The sequence below is a fragment of the Myotis myotis genome, unplaced genomic scaffold (assembly GCF_014108235.1).
Source record: "Myotis myotis isolate mMyoMyo1 unplaced genomic scaffold, mMyoMyo1.p scaffold_m19_p_2, whole genome shotgun sequence".
Classification (NCBI taxonomy): domain Eukaryota; kingdom Metazoa; phylum Chordata; class Mammalia; order Chiroptera; family Vespertilionidae; genus Myotis; species Myotis myotis.
Genome location: NW_023416324.1, coordinates 95,766,622 through 95,785,630, shown reverse-complemented (window position 1 = coordinate 95,785,630; position 19,009 = coordinate 95,766,622). Strand labels below are relative to the sequence as shown.

At 41.3% G+C, this 19,009-nt stretch overlaps 1 pseudogene; it reads left to right on the top strand.

Annotated features, from left to right (window-relative positions):
* The first annotated feature begins 17,779 nt into the window (after positions 1-17,779).
* LOC118675602 lies at positions 17,780-18,287 on the top strand (annotated as a pseudogene).
* Positions 18,288-19,009: the final 722 nt, after the last annotated feature.

Sequence of the window (19,009 nt, the reverse complement as noted above, 5' to 3'; positions counted from 1 at the left end):
TTCTAAGGGCCTAATGTGAAAAGTCCTGTAATAACCTTGTGAGGAAGGCAGAATATTTATTCCTGCTTTGCAGATAAGGAAAATGAGACAAAGGTTCAATAATAAATCCACTCACTGATGATCTGCTCTCTACACAAACACACGCCCATCCACACCATCGGTATACAAAGATCATAACTAGTATTAGCAACTATTTACCATGTCCATACACTATTGTGCTTCAAATGTATGAACACATTTAATCCTCAAATGACCCCATGTGATAAGTACTATATCATCCCATTTCACAGTTGAGAGAACCGATACACAGAGAGATGAGGAGATCAGCCCCCAGAAGTGACAGTATGGCTCTTACCCATCAGACTGAGCCCAGAGCTCACACTCATCCCTTGGGCGATGCTGCCACCTCTTAATGTGAAGAAGGGCCTGAAGATGGGAAACATGCCCACACCTGCTGGGTGCCAGGAGCTGGGGTGAGGCAAGCAGTACCAGGAGACCCAAAGAAAGACCCAGTGAGATGGACAGTGTCAGGACCCAGGGTCTGGGATAGAAACTCGCCAACATGGGGGAAGGCGTGGTTATCTCACCTACTGCAACCAGCCCCACCTTCTGCAACCAGCAGGCTTCAGCAACCAGCCCCACCTAAGAAAATGACTAAGTGCAAGTGGATCAAAATAGAATGACACTCAGGAGCCCAGCAGTGGGAAGGGAGAGCCGCCACGCACCCAGAGAACCACTGCAGCATGAAAACAGCTAAGAATCTACAGAGCCAGTGGGGGTAGTGGAGACAGCACTGCAGAGTGGCTGCATGGAGCCAGCACTGGGGGTCTGACAAGAACAGGACAGGGGCAGGCTCCCTCCCACTCCCTACCACTCCGCGTGTGGTCTTTGGGTCAAGTTTGAGTTTCACTGGTTCATGGGGCAACTAACTTCCCTTCCAGCTATGATATAAGTCTGTCTGCCCATAGGGTCATGTCCTTAGAAAGTTTAATAACAATTCTCTTATATCAACCAACTTAAGACCTTTATTGAACCATTTTGTTAATATGAATAACTCAGGTAAAGGTTAAAATGACCCTAATTTACACTAAGATTTGGTTACAAAAATCTTATAAATTTTTTAAAGTTCAATTTGAATGTTTTTTAAAATTCAAATAATAGAATTAGACTTTGATACTTATGTCTAGCTCTTTAGGAAAATATATGAAATAAAATTCTTATTCTTTTAAAAGAAAGTGAATACTTGTCAAGCTTAAAGAGGATTTAAAAAATTGGTTTTCTTCAAAAGTTTTAAATGAATCCCTATAATTTTCTTTATTGATTTATTTGCCAAATTCTTTCATTGGCTGCTAGTCTGGGGTGATTCAATTCAACTTCTGTCTAAATTACTACATAAATGAACTATAAAACTTCAGTTCAATTGGTTTATATCACACAAATACAGATAGTTAACCAGATGTTGAAACTAGTAAACATCAACATTGGATAATCTCATCATCAATACAAATGATAAGGGGAAAAGATTCATTGTAAGGACTATACAAATTGCATTGTTACCCATCTTGGGGAGTGGGAGAGAGGCACCCAACTGCTGCCCCAAGGCACATGAATATGGCTGAAGCTAAGGTCAGCCTAGGAGTTTTGATATGAGCCACACAGATTTGTCAGTAGCTGCACACCTCCTTTGCTTCAAGTCTTTGGTACGAAGTCTTTGATTCCACCTCCTCACCCCCACCCTCTCAGTTAAGTGTCAAATTTAAATTGTTGCCTGTCACAGCACTATTTTAATGCTATTTTGTAATTATCTTCTATTTCTTTCTAATTCTGGGCTGCAAGCCCTTTCTTGGCAAGGTTCAGGTCTTTATATCTGTGCTATCTGGTACATATTTTGTGCTAAAAATATTGTTGGCTGAATAAAAGAAGGGCCCTTTATAAAACCACAAACAAATATAAAAGTGTAGAAAATGAAGCATGAATTTAAACATCTCATCTTCTCCTTAAAAGCCCTGATTGAAAAAGGAACTCTGTGCAGTCTGACTGTAGCAGATGCTGTCCATGAACAGCAGCGGGACAATGCCACCGAGCCCAGGCTTTGTGCTTTCATTCCTGGGCTTGATGGAGATCCTGATGCATCACTCACCCGCTATCCGCTGGGCAGTATGCTTGGGTAGTGGTCAATTTGTAGCTGCAGACCCGCATTGCATAAGCTGTGGGCTCCTGGTGCTTATGTCAACAGGGAAGCCTTTACCCAGCCAATGATTTCATGTACTTTTCCTCTTCCTTGACAATTAGAGCTCAAGTGTGGCATATTTGTGTTTCAGGTGAAAGGTTTGAGGCACCAAGAGAGAGTCACCCTTGCTGTATCATCAACTGCTAATTAGCTGACGTTATTTCCAAATAGTCTTTGATTAAAGACTTTGAGGCAGCAACAGTAAAGAACAAGGTCTAAGTGTTCGCAAATCAAACAAAAGAAATGCTGTCCACAACAGTCACATCTTGTAGCTTGCTGCCAGAAAAGTAAACCCACCAAAGACCAGCCACCCCTTAAGATCATCTGAAAGCAATCTGCAAAAGTATCTCAATCAAGAGCATTGCAAAATGCCCTGAGGTGCCTAAAAGAGAGGTTCAGAATTACCTCCCAAAGAGCCTACAAGAAGCTCTGTTTGCCTCAGCAGAGAATCCTATATAATAAGAGAGAAACATGCAAATCAACCATCCCTCCACCACAAAGATGGCTGCACCCACAACTGAGGCCGAGTTCCCATAACAAGCCTTAAGGAGCAATCAGCAGGGACCTGAGGCCACGCCCCCCCCATGGGGCTTGATAGGGGACCTCAGGCCATGCCCCCTGCCAGGGCACCCGGCCAGGGGACCTGAGGCCATGCCCCAGACCCAGGCGCCAAGCTGGAGGACCTGATGCTGTGCCCCTGCCTGGCAGGGCTTGACAAGGGACCTCAAGGTACACCCCCTGCCCTGGCGCCAGGCCGGAGGAACTCAGGCTGTGCCCCCCACCCTGGCATCAGACCAGGGGACCTGAGGCCACAGCCCCCACCCAGCGGGACTTGACAGGGGACCTCAAGGTGTGCCCCCTGCCTGGTGCTGGGCCAGGGACCTCAGGCCGTGCCCCCCACCCCAGTGCCAGGCGGGGGGACCTCAGGCCATGTCCCCACCTGGTGAGGCTTGACTGGGGACCCTGAGGCTGCACCCCAGCCCTGGCGCCAGGCTGGGGGACAACAGGCTGCTCCCCCTGCCCAGCAGGGCTTGACAGGGGACTTCAGGCCATGCCCCCCCTCCCCCCCCGCACCCTGGTGCCAGGCCAGGGGACCTGAGGCTGCTCGCCTCACCTGGCGGGGCTTCACAAGGGTGGGACCGGCCAGGTCTGGATCTAGCCCAATGAGGGGGGGCCGGCTGGGTCTGGGTCTCATGCGATATTGAGGCACACATGGGTGGGTGGGGACGTGACTCTGGGTCCCATGGTGCACCCAGACTTGACAGGAGGAAGATTTTCATATACATTTTACTAATTTTCTTTCATCTCTGACACTTCTATTATAGAGAAAGGGCAAATAGCAATATTAAAATATTTCCTCTAATTAATCCCCTTTTAATGTGCACGAATTTTGTGCACTGGCCACTAGTATAGGTAATAATAAAGCATGGACTCTGTGGCGAGACCAACTCTCAAATACCTCCTCCAGGGTATTGCTGGCCAACAGCTGCAGGTTACAAACTGGAACATGCATCACATTATAACTTCAGCCTTTACCTCCTACTTTTCGTGTTTCCCTCCCCTCAACCTATTCCTCACCATCTCCCCTGCTGCTCCAGCCCCAGGCACTCCTCATTACCTCTTCTCTCCTCTCACATTTTATTGAGATCAAAGGCTGCAATTGATATCAATAATTATATATAATGTAAAAAAATAGCTTTACCCAGATCAGCAGAGATGAGTAATAAAAGAAAGTCTTAGCAGCTGGGTAGAGGAGAGGGAGGACACAGGGTATCTTTCTGTGAAAGTTGAAAATCACTGGTTTAGAGGCAAGTAATTTGTGGGTGAGAAGCAAGAATCCTACACCTTTAAATTGAATATTAATGAAATTCAACCCCAAACTTGCAAATTTATTACCAAGTCACCAATAATCTTTGAATGGAATCCCCCCCCCCTGCTTCTGCTGGGACCTGTCCTAAAGCCTCTTCATTCAGTTCATCACCTACTGAGTTACTCCTCTGTGTCAGGCACTGTGCTGGGTAGGCACTGGGGATGAAAAAATGGGAAAGACACATACCTTCTTTCAGGTTGCTCAATCTAGGTGGGTCTACTTGCATGGTTACAAGAGGGATCTTGCTTGCAAATTCAGTCAATGAGGTCAAGGAAAGTATTCTCTACCTCCATCTCCATCAGAAATTTAGGACCTATTTTCCCTGGTTTGCTTCCAACTCAGATCTTCCCTGGTCCCATGTAGTGACAGCATTTCCACATACTAAGTCAATCATAGGCAGCTTCCTTAAACCTGGGTGGATTTCTTATGGCAGATTTTCTTCCCTAATTTTGTCCTACTTTGATCCATAAACAGTATGAATCTGTTTAAATTTTCTTGAAACAGTATTAACCAGAAACTCAAGAGCCACCTTACTTCCAAACATGTTAGATTCACAGTCTTAATTGCCACCAATAACTCACAGGTACACACAGTTTACTAACAAATACACAAGATTTGGCTGAGATCAAGCTAATTAAAATAAAATTGTGAATGGAGAAACAAAGGTAGAAAATTGTTTCCAAAAGAGTGACTAATTGGTGGTGTTCAAATCTATTTAACCTAAATTGGCAATATTTATTCAAGGCTCATATAATTGCCTACCATGAGAATTGTGGTAAACATAACACAGGAAGGTAATAAAAATCTTTGAACCTGGTTGGAGGCATTTCTATCCTTCTTTTTGGTTGTTATTCTTATTTGTTGATTGTTGGTGAATTGGTAATAAATTGGCAAGTCTTGGGTTCAATTTCATTAATATGTAATTTAAAGGTATAGGATTCCTGCTTCTCATCCACAAGTTACTTGCTTCTAAACCAGTAATTTTCAACTGAGTGACTGCACCCCCAGGGACACTGAATGATGTATGGGCACATTTCTGTCTTCACAACTTGGGAACAGAAGTGTGAGGGTGCAGCTGGCATCTAGTGTGTAGAGACCAGGGATGTTCCTAAAACATCTTAAGTACCCAGGACAGTCAAAAAAAAATTACACAGCCCAAAATGTCAACAGTGCCACAGTTTTACAACCTGCTCTAAAGAAACCCATTAAACTGCACAGTGTGTTCTGATCGCTCTGTGTGCCACTTTGCCTATCCCATAACTCCACCTTTGCTGTGTCACACAGCTATATTCACTAAGTGTCCCTCAAGAAAGTACCCATGGTAAGGCCAACTACACAATGCCTTAGGTCTGGCCAGCTTTCAGTCTTCTCTTTTTTAAAACTGTGCCCTTGCCTGCTGATAAGAGTACCAGAGTTAGCAGCACACTCCCACGAGCCTCATAGCCTCTAAACCCTTACAGTGTTCACAAGGGACCTTAACCAGAGTAGGACAATTGTTTTATTTACTTGAAAGGTTTGGAGAAATAGGTGGAATGGTAACTAGTAATACATGCTTGGCTCTGTATTGCCTGGGTGGACAGGTCTAATCACACTAGACCAGACATGCATGGTGTAAACGGACCCTTTCTGAAGAGCACCTGCAACTTGCCACACTCACTGCCTCCTGGTTAGAGTCTCTTTATGCATAGGTCACCACAATTACATTTGGGGCTTACCTACCTGGTCAGACAAGACCAAGGATGGGTGTCTGCTCCAAAGGTGGTTCAGAAGGGACGCCTGAAACATGAGCTCTTAATACAAATGAGTGATTGGCAGGAACTACCATGTTCTTTGGGCTGGAGTGTTCATGCTACATATAAACAAGGATACAGGTAGTTTAAAAGCACAGACAAGGCAGTGGACAGAATCCATGAATGGCATAGATATCAGCAAGCAGAAACATGATGCAAAACGAAGGCAAATCTGTTACACATGCTTGTGAATCCCCGTGTGTAAAATTATCACTGGCTCATAGGTGGGTGTTTAATAAATATATGTTTAAAGACTGACTTAAGAATAGGGAGTCATGAAAACCAAGATGGCAGCATAGGTAAACACCTGAAATTGCTGCCTTGCACAACCACTTCAAAAATACAACTAAAAGACAAAACGGACATCATCCAGAACCACGGGAAGGCTGGCTGAGTGGAAATTCTACAACAAGAAGGAAAGAGAAAAGCACACTGAGACTCAGAGGAGGTGCGGAAGTAAAGTGCAGAGGCACGGAGGCATACGGGAAAGGGCTGGCAACTGAGGACTCGGTTGTCTTTTTCAATTGGGAGGGAGACACAAGCTCCCAACGGCCCTGAACTCCAGTTCCAGGTGAGTCTCTGGGGACCCAGACTCATACGGGGAGAAACTGGACTGTCTGTCAGTGGGTGGAACTCCAGGGAAGCTTTCTCTCAGAGGTGCTTGCAATGATTACCAAGGGATACTGAGACCTGGGACCTCTTAGGGCAGGGCTGAAGATTAGCCATAGCTGTTTGCTCCACCCTGTTGATTCCCTGAGACCCCACCCCACCCAAGCTGTGCGAAGAGGCTTTGGATATGAATGGCCTGGCCCTTTGCAATCTAAAATTACCTAACTAACTGCAGCTGGGTCAGAGAGACCCAGAACATCCAAAAGAAGGTCCAAGGCCCCATAGCAACTTGCATTGCTTCACAGCTGGTCCTCATCTGGGCATCTCCAAATCCCAAACAAAGAAGAGGAATCTGCAGATCTCTCTGTAGCACCTGCTGGGTAGCCTCAGGCAGAGGTTAAATTATCACCTCCTTAGAGATCCAAGAACCAGTGTACCCAGTGGTCAGAGTGGGACCATCCAGATTGCAACTCTTCAGATCCATAAGGGACATACTCAGGGGGCAGAATCAGTGAGCACCAAAGCCCCGCTAAAGCAAGTTTTTGCCCCATAAGGGTGTCTCCAGCACAGAAGTTCTCCCACTGCAGACAGCTGATTCTCACTGCCAATTGGCCTGGAGGTCAATTCCTCCCAGTGATACCAACTATAATCAAGACTTAACTACAACAAGACTGTGCACACAGCCCACAAAGTGGTGCACCAAGAGTGTCCACCTCAGGTTATTGGGGAGGCTGAGCCACTGGGCCCTATAGGACACCTAGCACACAAAGCCACTCTATCAACACAGGGAAGCAGCCAATATGCGGAGACAAAGAAACAGGTCACAAATGACAGAAATGGAGGAAAGCAAACTACTGGATATAGAGTTCAAAACCATGGTTATAAGGTTTTTCAAGAATTTTCTAGAAACCACCGATAAATTTAGTAAGACCTTCAATACGTCTAGTGAGACCTTCGAGGATATGAAAAAGGACCAACTAGAAATTAAGTATACACTGACTGAAATAAAGAATATTATACAGAGATCCAACAGCAGACTAAAGGATCCCAAGAATCAAGTCAAAGATTTGAAGTACGAAGAAGCAAAAATCACCCAACTGGAAAAACAAAAAGAAAAAAGAATCCAAAAATATGAAGATAGTGTAAGGAGCATCTGAGACAACTTCAAGCCTACCAACATCCAAATTATGGGGGTGCCAGAAGAAGAGAAAGAGCAAGATATTGAAAATCTATTTGAAGAAATAATGACAGAAAACTTCCCCTACCTGGTCAAAGAAATAGACTTATAAGTCCAGGAAGTGCAGAGAACCCCAAACAAAAGGAATCCAAAGAGGACCACACCAAGCCACATCATAATTAAAATGCCAAGAGCAAAAGACAAAGAGAGAATCTTAAAAGCAGCAAGAGAAAAACAGTCAGTTACCTACAAGGGAGTACCCATACGACTGTCAGCTGATTTCTCAACAGAAACTATGCAGGCCAGAAGGGAGTGGCAAGAAATATTCAAAGTGATGAATACCAAGAACCTACAACCAAGATTACTTTACCCAGCAAAGCTATCATTCAGAATTGAAGGTCAGATAAAGAGCTTCACAGATAAGAAAAAGCTAAAGGAGTTCATCACCACCAAACCAGTATTATATGAAATGCTGAAAGATATTCTTTAAGAAGAGGAAGAATTAGAAAAAGGTAAAGATACAAATTATGAACAACAAATACACATCTATCAACAAGTGAATCTAAAAATCAAGTGAATAAAAAATCCGATGAACAGAATAAACTGGTGAATATAATAGAATCAGGGGCATAGAAAGGGAATGGACTGACAATTCTCAGGGGGAAAGGGGTGAGGGGGTACAGGAAGGGACTGAACAAAAATCTTACACCTATGGATGGAGACAGTTGGGGAAGGGGGCTAAGGGCAGAGGGTGGAGTGGGAACTGGGTGGAGGAGAACTATGTGGGGGGAAAAAAGAGGAACAACTGTAATAATCTGAACAATGAAGATTTATAAATAAATAAATAAATAAATAAATAAATAAATAAATAAATAAATAATAAAAGAATAGGGAGTCATGCATGACTAGTAGCAGGAGATACCAAAGAGGAGCTCCTGACACCATAGTGATGGAGACCTAATACAGGACACTACAGGCACTACTGCTGAGTGAATGACAAGGTAACTTGATCCCTAGAGGTCTCATATAGGATAAAGTATCCATTTTTACCCTGAGGCCAGGCAAGGCCTCTGTAGAAGCTGCTTCCTATTTTTTACCTGTAGAATTTCAAAACAGACTGACAGGGACTTACTTAGGTACTCTGTCTCTTGAAATGCAAAAAAAGATCCATGAGACCTTGTCTAAATGAGAAGGACGCAGAGCCCCTAAACCTGGGAATATTTTATTTTATTTACTTTTTAATATATATTTTATTGATTTTGTACAGCAAGGAAGGGAGAGGGGATAGAGAGTTAGAAACTTCAATGAGAAAGAAACATCGATCAGCTGCCTCCTGCACACCCCCTACTGGGGATGTGTCCACAACCAAGATACATGCCCTTGACTGGAATGGAACCTGGGACCCTTCAGTCTGCAGGCCGATGCTCTATCCATTGAGCCAAACTGGTTAGGGCAACCTGGGAATATTTTAAAATGGATGGAGGACCATGGAACTTGGAGGACTAAAAAACATATATATATACCCTGTGGTTAATCTCCAAGACATTTTGACTTTCCTTCTAGTTCATGACAGATTAATAATGGGACATAATCTCTTAATGGAACTAGGAGAAAAAATATTTTCCAGATGGTTCATTCCTTCCCCAGCTGCTACTACACGGTACCTGTTGCCAGATCCAATACAAGATTTTCTGTACTTCTTCCTGAATGATATAAGCTGGGCTGAGGATTGCATGAGCACTAGTTTAGCTGAGACCTGGGAGAGACCAAAACTCTGTGCCCAGCCCCCTCCTGAATGAATCAGCACAACTCAAATCACCCTATCATCAAAGCATGATTTATTTTGGAGCCCTGAACACACAGCAAACATTAGATAATAATTAACCTATTAATAAGAGATAAAAGTTTTATTTTTACATTAGATTAACCTAGAAAAAAAGTTGACTCAATTCTGGCTTAGTAAAATGACCAAGATTATATATATTTATAGCAATGGTTCACCTACTTATGTATTTAGCAGTGCTCAAATTAGCAGCTCATATCTACTCTCGTAGCTCTTTGTGGCATCTGATGGACACATATGATTTAGGTAAGAGTCACTTCTGTGAACAAATGCATTTCTTTTTTCTCTTAGAAAACATCTCAAAATCTATTCCAAATGCTGCGCAAACCAAGGCTGTAAGGATAATACAAATTCAGTGCAAGTTGCAATCTGACTACAGTTTCACACTGAGTTGACATTTGCTTGTTCCTCTTTTGAGTTTTCTTTGGTGGGTGGATAAAAGGGAAGCACAGGCACAACACAATGCAAGTATGATTGCTGCTGTGGTTGTTATAGTAAGGTTTTAAATTAAGAATTAATTACTCAATATCCACATGGAAGTAACTTAAAGAGAATAAGGAAGAAGAAGACAAAGAACATTGTTTTGTTTTGTTTTCAGAAAAAATCTCTGTGTTTCCTTTAGATTCAATAGTCCTGACAATTATATAAATGAGATAGTATGCCCATTTTACAGACTGGGTAATTGAGATCAGAATAGTCACGATCACAAAACATTTTCTAGTTGATTCTAGAATGAAGCCAAATTTTTCTCTTTTTAATTTTAGTACTATGACCTAAATACATGTATTTCATTATCTAAATAGGTTAAATGAGACCAAAAAAGAAATAGAGCTACTAACTCAAAATTATTAATATAGGAGTTTTATTTCTGGCTCTGATGTTTCAATCCAAACATCCTACTAGGAACAAACATAAAAGCTGAAGAAATTACAAGAGAAGTTGTTGAAAGACAATACACAGTAACCAAGTCAACAGAGACTTGAGGGGGAAAGATCTCAGAAAAACAACCAAGTGAACTCTGTATTCCTCTTTGCTCTCTCCCTAAAGCTATACCCTAAACAACACCAGCACAAGCAGAAAGCAGCTTTCACCAGGTGTCAAAGACCTGAGAAGATGGAATTGGAGTCCAGGACTACCAACACAGCAGTACTGAAGAATGCAAGACTTTGGAGACACAGAAATCATAGATCGGTAAGCACAACATTCTGAATTGATTTTCACCTTGAGGTGTCTGTCAGTTCCTAACTTGTGTGCAAGGAGAATCCAAGAAGCTAATAAGAGTGTTCGCTAAGAGGCCACAAAACAGCAGAGCTTTCAGAAAAATCATGGTACCGGAGACAATAGAGAAACAGCTGAAGATTAATGTGCTGGTAATAAGAGGAAACTAGAAATAGACTAGCCCACATAAAGAGTTAAAAAATTTCAATCCTTTATTGGATCAAGGTGATCTGCCCTTTTGTAACTAACTGTCTGTTAAAAGGAAAGTAAATTCTCTGTGAGAAAAGACAAGATCATTCAAAAAATCTACAACTTTTATATGCAATATTCAATCATAAATTATTAGGTATGCTGATAAACAGAACCAAATGAATGAAAACTAGGAGAAAAGTGTAGACAATGGCAATAGACATACAAGTGATCTAGGTCTTGTTATCAGATAGAATTTTTAAATAACTGTGGTTAATACAGTCAAAAGAATAGATGACAAAGATGGGGAACTTATATTTTAAAATTTATGAAAAATCTAGAAATTGAAAATATAATTATCAAAATTAAGAATTCAAGGATGTGCTCAATGATAAACTAAACAGAACCAGCACAGAGAATTAATGAACTGGAAAACTGGTTAGTAGGAAGAAGCAAAGAAAAAAACAATTCTGGAAAAGAAATATAAGAGCATGGGAAGTAGATGACATAGTAAAGGACTAACATATTAGTAATTGTAGTTTAAGGAGGAGAGAGAGATAAAGGACCAGAAGCCACGTTTGAAGAGGTATTGGTCAAGAATTTTTTCCAAAATGGTCAAAACATTAATCCATAATGTTTTGAAACAGGGTAAATCCAAAGGTGGAGGAAGGAAGGGGACTTTTAGATTCATCAAAGTTACATCAAGCTAAAAATATCATAGTCAACATGCTGAAAACTAAAAACAGAGAGAAATCTTAAAAATAGCCAGAGGTGAGAGGTAGGGACAATAAAGAGGGAGATAAATCACATTCAGAATAGCAACAATTACAACTGTAGGTGCAAGAAAGAAACATGGTATCCAGAAGATGATGGAATGATCTTTGAAATGCTAGAAGAAAATAGTTGCCAAATTCTAGACCTAGAAAAATATATTTTTAAGTGAAGGTCAGATAAGGTATTTAGTCAAATCAATTGCTATATAGCAATATAGCATAGCAGAGAAAGTTGTAAATATTTGTTTAAAAAGTTATTTGTGCAATTCATGTTTTTCTTCTAATGTATATGGCCTCTCCCACTAGGCTATAGACAAGGTCGGAAACCACAAATTATTTTTAAGAGCAACCAACTAATACATCTCATGTTTTTTCTTACTCCAATTCACAACTTTCACCTTTATCTTCAAATATACAAAAAGTTGTGCCTAGGAAACTATCTATATATATAAAACCTTAATATGCAAATGGACTGAACAGCAAAACAACGGAGCATCCGAACAACCGGTCGCTATAACCTGTGCTGACCACCAGGGGGCACGTATGGAACATGGCAGGCATCAGCAGCAGGTGGCAGAGCGCAGAACATGGCAGGCATCGACTGTGGCGGGATGGTGGAGCAGGTGAGTGGAGGTTACTGAATATTCTTTGCTCCCACACGCCATGGTTCCACCGGGTGCTTGCATCTGCAGCCAGCACCGGAGCCACTGCTCGCACCCGCTGCTGGTGCCCAGTGCTGGTTCTGATCGCTCGGCACCATCACCAGGTGCAAGCGGCGGCTGCTGGCCCCAATTGCCCCCTGAGGGCTCTCCAACTCGCCCAGCTCCTGAGGGGTGACCGGGGCAGCAGCCACCCCTCACACCTGCTGCTGGTGCCAGCCCCTTTTGCTCTGTGCTGTCAGTGGGTACAAGTGATGGCTGTGGGAGTGGGGCTGCTGGCAGAGCAGGGTTGCCTCCAGACAGGGGATAGGGGCTGCAGTGTGAGGGGCCAGACAGGGGTGCCAAGGATGGGCCAAGACCCGCCCCTTTGCCCACCACAGCCTTATGGCCCACAGGTCCTTTCAAGGTGCACTAATTCATGCACTGGGCCCCTAGTATCTCTCTACAAGTAAACTTCTTTGGTAATTGAAAAGCATGAGAAAAATGAATTTAAAGATCTTACTCTGGTACCACACAGCAGCTGAGGAAGACAGGGACATTCATTATCTTTCTGCGTTATGTTCCTAATGTTCCTGCACGGAACAGAAAATGTTCAAGTGTGAGGTGTGGAGCTGAATAGAGGCATCAATAACTTGCTACAGATGCATTGCCTGCTGAAGGTACTTTAAGACTACCTGAAAACGTGATAGCACCTGTCCTTGATAATGTCCACAGAGTGTGAAGGGAAGATTGTGGGGCTTTGGCATCAGACAAATCTTTCAGTGGTCTCTTCACAGCCATCACTTTCCAGCTGAATGACCTTACTCAAAGCACTTAATCTCTTTACACCTTGTTTTCTCCATCTTTTAAATGGGAATACTAATACCTACCTCAAAGAGCTATGAGGATTAAATTAGATAATGAATATAAATTCCAAATACAGTGCCTGACTCATAGTTGGCACCCAAAAGAGGCGGTATTGTTTTTATTGAATAGGTATATTGGTCTTTCAGGCACAAGAAAAGGAGTGAATGGCAAAGTACTAAGTGGGAAAAAGTTGGTAAGTCCATTGTCACTCAAAGATGATGAAGAATGGGGCTGGGCACCAACAAAGTAACATGGTATTTATGCATGCTGATTTCCCTCTTCTGCAAGCTGTGAAATCTGGTTGCCTTAGAGAATGAGTAGTTATTAGCCACCAGAAAAAAATAAGCACACTACTGAGAATTTATAGGAAAATGCATTTAATTAAGTGCCATCTGAGCCACCCACACTGTGAACAAGGATTCTGGCAACAAAGGGGTTATTATAGCCAAGTTCCTGCCAAATCTTATTTTCCTAAGTTAGTGTAGTGTGTGTGTGTGTGTGTGTGTGTGTGTGTGTGTGTGTGTGTGTGTGTGTGTTTCTTTTCTGACAGAGGCCTGAACAAAGAGTTCCAAGTGGAGTGAGAAAGCCTCGTCACCATAGACCAAAAGTCTGCCAAAGTCCAAAGAAGACTGGGAAAAGCTTTAAAAATATTTCCCCTGAAAGGAGGAAGGGAGTGGGTACCACAGTCAAATTTAAAGTAGGAAATAATAGTGATTAAACCTTTGGGTGAATTCTTTGAGGATGCCAATTAGGTTTATTCATCTTTGAATGTGCCTCCAGTGTGGGGCCTTTGCAAAGTACAAGGTTGTCACTAAGTGCTGGTGGGACTGGATTAGACCAATCACTAGAAAAGACATTAGGTACCCCGTAACGTAAACAACCATACCAATCTAATAAGCACCTGTATGTTTCAGTCACTGTTAAGCACTTCACATGTATTATAAATTTTAATCTTTGCAACCACCCTATGACAACTTTATTTCACCCCAGTTTTTAGGTGTAGAAACTCAGTCTTAGAAAAGCAAAAGAGTTTGCTTGTTATCATAGCTCTATCAGTAACAGAGCTGCCTCAAAACAAGGTTGCCTGAATTCAAAGGTCATATGTTACCACTCACTGAGAAAATGGGGCCACGTTCCAAAAAGTCCACTTTTACATGAATAGGTAACTAAAAAAAATCAATGTATAAGATTAAGCCTGGTCAATAGGGCAATACCAGCCAATATGAGAATAGAGGTCAAGAAACTCAGAAAGATATTTGTCCTGTGTTGGGTAATCACAGGACAGTCTATGTAACAAAAAACTTCAGTGTCATGGGATTAAAAGTAAAAACATTCCAAAAAGTCCATGAGGGCCAAGTGTTTAACTCAGCCCCATATTTCCACTAGAGGGGCACAGTTGACATTGATATTGTTTTACAGCCTCTTGCTTTCTTCTTAGCTTGTAGAAAAACCTGCATGTGCAAGTTGCAATTATAAATGAAAAACTTTTCAGCTGTGACTGGTTTGGCTCAGTGGATAGAGCGTTGGCCTGCAGACTGAAAGGTCCCAGGTTTGATTCCGGTCAAGGGCATGTACCTTGGTTGCGGGCACATCCCCAGTGGGAGGTGTGCAGGAGGCAGCTGATCGATGTTTCTCATCGATGTTTGTAACTCTCTATTCCTCTCCCTTCCTCTCTGTAAAAAATCAATAAAATATATTAAATGAAAAACTTTTCAAGTAATTGTCAAATTTTCTTCTAGATGTCAGATATAGTGACAAAAAGACACAATTATAGAGGTCTTGTTTTCATAACTTATACAAATAGAAAATAATGGAATAGAGATATTCAAAGTACTTAAGTACCAGGTACAAGTGCAAATGTATCCCATAGGCATGACCTGTCTCTTCTAGATCTATCATCTATAAACTGAAGATCCCTATATCACTCATAAATATCTCTCCTGAGCTGCAACTCCATATGTCCAGTTAGCTTCCAGACAACTACAGTTATATGTCACAAGCAGTTCAAATTGTGTAGTCTAAATATGTTCTTTCTTTAGTACCCTCTCTTCCAGTGAATAGCCCAGGTGTTCTCACAGTCATTAGAGCCAGAGAATCAAGGGCCATCTTTGACTCCTCTCTCTCTTTCTCCCTTGACATCCAATTAGCCACCACGTTCTGCCAGTTTTATCTCTGTGTATTTCTTGATTTCTCTCTCTCTTTCCATTCCTAGTGCCATTCTTTGTTCAGCTTATTTTCTTACCTGAAATAAACCAAGCTTCCCTGTCATTCTCCCTGTAGTATTGCTCTCACATAACTCATTCTTCCCTGCATCCAGAGTGATCTTTATACAATTTAATCTGGTCCTATCATCTCATTAGCAAAGAGCTTTAACTTTTTCTCTAGACACTTCTGTAAAAGATCCAAACATTCTCACATGCCATGCAATATTCTTTGTGATCTTTCACTTTCTTATCACTCCTTGTTTGACTCTTAACATTTCTACTTTGCCCTACTATAATCTAATCAAAGCAAATTATATACCTTATTTCAAATTGTTGTACTCTTATCTCTATCAGTTTTCTAAAGGTTGACCTTTCAGAAACAAACAAGTAAACAAAACAATTGAAATTCTTTCATCTCTTTCTTACTCATTGCCTGCTAACCCCTTTCTACTCCTATCTCTGGTAACATTTCTTCCAGAAAGTTTGGTCTTAACATCCATCTTTGGTCCTATCATGGTACCCTGTGTTCTGTCATGGTACTTATCTAATTGGGTTATGATAATCTTCCCAACTATGGTGTAACCTTCTAAACAATAGGAATCTATTAAAAATAGTAAGTGGTCAATAAAAGTTTGTGGTCATAACATTTTCTCTGCATTTTGAATTTGTTCAACCAATTTATTGAAATAATTTTAATGAATTGGAATTGCTAGGGCTAATGATATTCAAAGTTTATGTTTTGATTCAAAACTAGCTTGCCCAATTGTAGATGCTCCTCATCAATCTGTCTCCCAGTGTTTATTTATGGGAGTTTAAACTGCACAACACTGTTCAAAACTGAAAAACATTAGATGTCACTGTTTTTATTCTGTGAGTGTGATACTGCAGAGAAATGATTCTTCTATCACTGTTCAGGACAATCATCATATGTGCTTCATCTTTAATCATCATTTGTATTATTTCATCTTCTTTTTTCCAGTTTCCTTGGATTATAATGCTTCTGTTGCTGGTTTCTAAGAACTCATTTATGACTAAAGATGTTAATTATTTCTCATGCATTGCAAATGAAATACCATGTTTTTTTGTTACTATTTTACTGTAGTGTTTTACTTTTTGGTTGTACCAAAGTTGTATATTAAATACAATCATGTTCTGTTTTAAAAAAACTTAAGTTAGAAATACAAGAGAAGAATTTCTTTTCAGACACATTTTAGCAACTACGAAAGAGATGATTTAATATAGTTTTAGGATTCAAGACTTCAACAGGGAAATGAGAAGAATAAAGAGAATCCTGATTTCAAAGATTTAAATAAAATAAAAATAAAATTAGACATACAGATGGCCAATAGACATGTGAAAAGTTGCTCAACATCACTAATAGTCAGAAAAATGCAAATCAAAAGCACAGTGATGTACCACCTCACACCTGTGAGAATGGCTGTCATCAATAAATCAATAAACAAGTGTTGGCAAGAATGTGAAAAGAAGGGAACCCTCATGCACTGTTGGTGAGAATGCAAACTGATGTAACCACTGTGGAAAACAGTGTGAAGATTTCACAAAATATTAAAAATGACACTTCTAGAAATATATCCAAAAAAACCCAAAACACTAATTTGAAAGAATATATGCACCTCCATGTTCATTACAACATTATTTACAACTAGAGGCCCAGTGCACAAAATTTGTGCACGGGTGTGGTCCCTTGGCCTGGCCAGCGATTGAAGCGCGAGTGTCTGGTGTGGAAGGGCAGGTCCCATCTGACCTCTGGGCCCTGGGCAGTACCTAGGCCTCTGGGCTCCCGCACCCCTGCCCTACCTCCGCTTGAGTCATGGGGCCCCCACCCAGGTACCTCAGCACCTGGGAGCCAGATGGAAACCCCATCCCCCACCACCTCTGGTCCCCTTCGGCGAGGCAATCGAAAGGTGTGGGTGCTGACTTTAACACTAAGAAGTCCTAGAGAGGTTCATTTAAAACTTAAAAAACAAACAAACAATTGTTTTAAAGCCTCTTTAAGCTTGATTTCTTTATTTTATTTTATTTTATTTTATTTTATTTTATTTTATTTTATTTTATTTTATTTTTTTATTTCTTAGAGTATTACATATGTCTCCTTTTTTTTCTTTCCCCTTAACCTTCCCCTGGCCTCCCCTACCCCCCAGTGTCTTGTGTCCATTGGTTATGCTTATACGCATGCATACAAGTCCTTCGGTTGGTCTCTTACCCCTCGCCCCCCAACCAACCCTCCCCGGACTTCCCTCTGTGGTTTGATAGTCTAGTCAAGCTCTTAAAGCTGAGTCTGAGGACCTAGAACTGAAGGAATAACAGGGATCAGCAGAACTAATAGCTGCAGCAAAGCATCAAAAATGGGATGGATGACTCCATTAATAAGAGGTTTGCTATGTAACTCATGAGGACATCTGCAATTGTTTTAACAGTGACACAAGTTGGGCCATTCAGGCACCTTCTGGTACAGAACTGGAGGTCCCTAGTCCATAAATGGGTCATAATGGACAAAAGAAATACCAGATCAATTAAGTTATTTGGGCCCCATGCATGTGCTGCTTATAAATAAAGAGTTCAGTTCATTCAGCCCGTGATTTTTCCTGTCCCCCCACTGGACAACCTCATGTAGCCCTTCTCTTAACCCTCAACTCCTGGGACTCTGCAGAAGCCCAGGCCCCCGAATCAGAGGCCCTTGGGCAGCCAACCTCTGAAAGGGGTCAGGGCCTCCGGCACACACTGCCACTGACTCGGCTTCAGCATTGATTAGTGTGGATATCATTAATGAGCTCATGTCTTCTGATGTGTTTCCTCTTCTGTGGCTCTCTAATGAAGGAGTATGTGACCTTTTTGATGTCCAGATACTAAATTATTAGATTCCAAGAAAACTTTGGACTGTTATCTACCTATAACTGTGTAACATTGTAGACTTCCTAATAACCTAAGTATTTATAAAGAACATAACACCTGTTTAGTTTGCTGATCCTGAAGTCTCATTTCCTAATACTTTCTCTCTTATTTCACAAACCTTCAACCATGAAAACTATATCTTACAGAAGGCAGACAAGTATATGAGCATATTAAAGAGCCACATGGAAGATATAAAAAAAAGAGCCTTAAATTTTGGAAAGAAGTGCCTCAAAACTTGAGGTATTTCTATGATATGTGAGAGGAAAGCAACAATATCCATTTGCATAATCTAAAATTATCAGACTACTTATTTTGCAAACAAGTATACTTTTGAGAGTAAAAGAAAAACAATTACCTTGGAACTGGAAGCATCAGTTGAAGCTACCCAGGGTTAATTATGACATGTGATGAGGTAAGCATTCCCTCCCAAAGCTTAGCAAGATTAAACTCAGGACAAGGAAGTATGTGGTACCTGGCCATCAAAAACAGTTGACACTATAAAATTCCTGTACTTAAAGAGATGACCTACAGCTCTTTTGGAAAACCCATCTATCCAAAACCTGAAATCTGCCTGACATTAGTTTTTATTGCAGCCTTCTCCACTTTGCCCCATGACTGATTTTGACCTCTCTCTACTGTGTCATGTCTGAATCTTCTATTGAGAGTCCCAAGCTCAGATTCTGTAGTC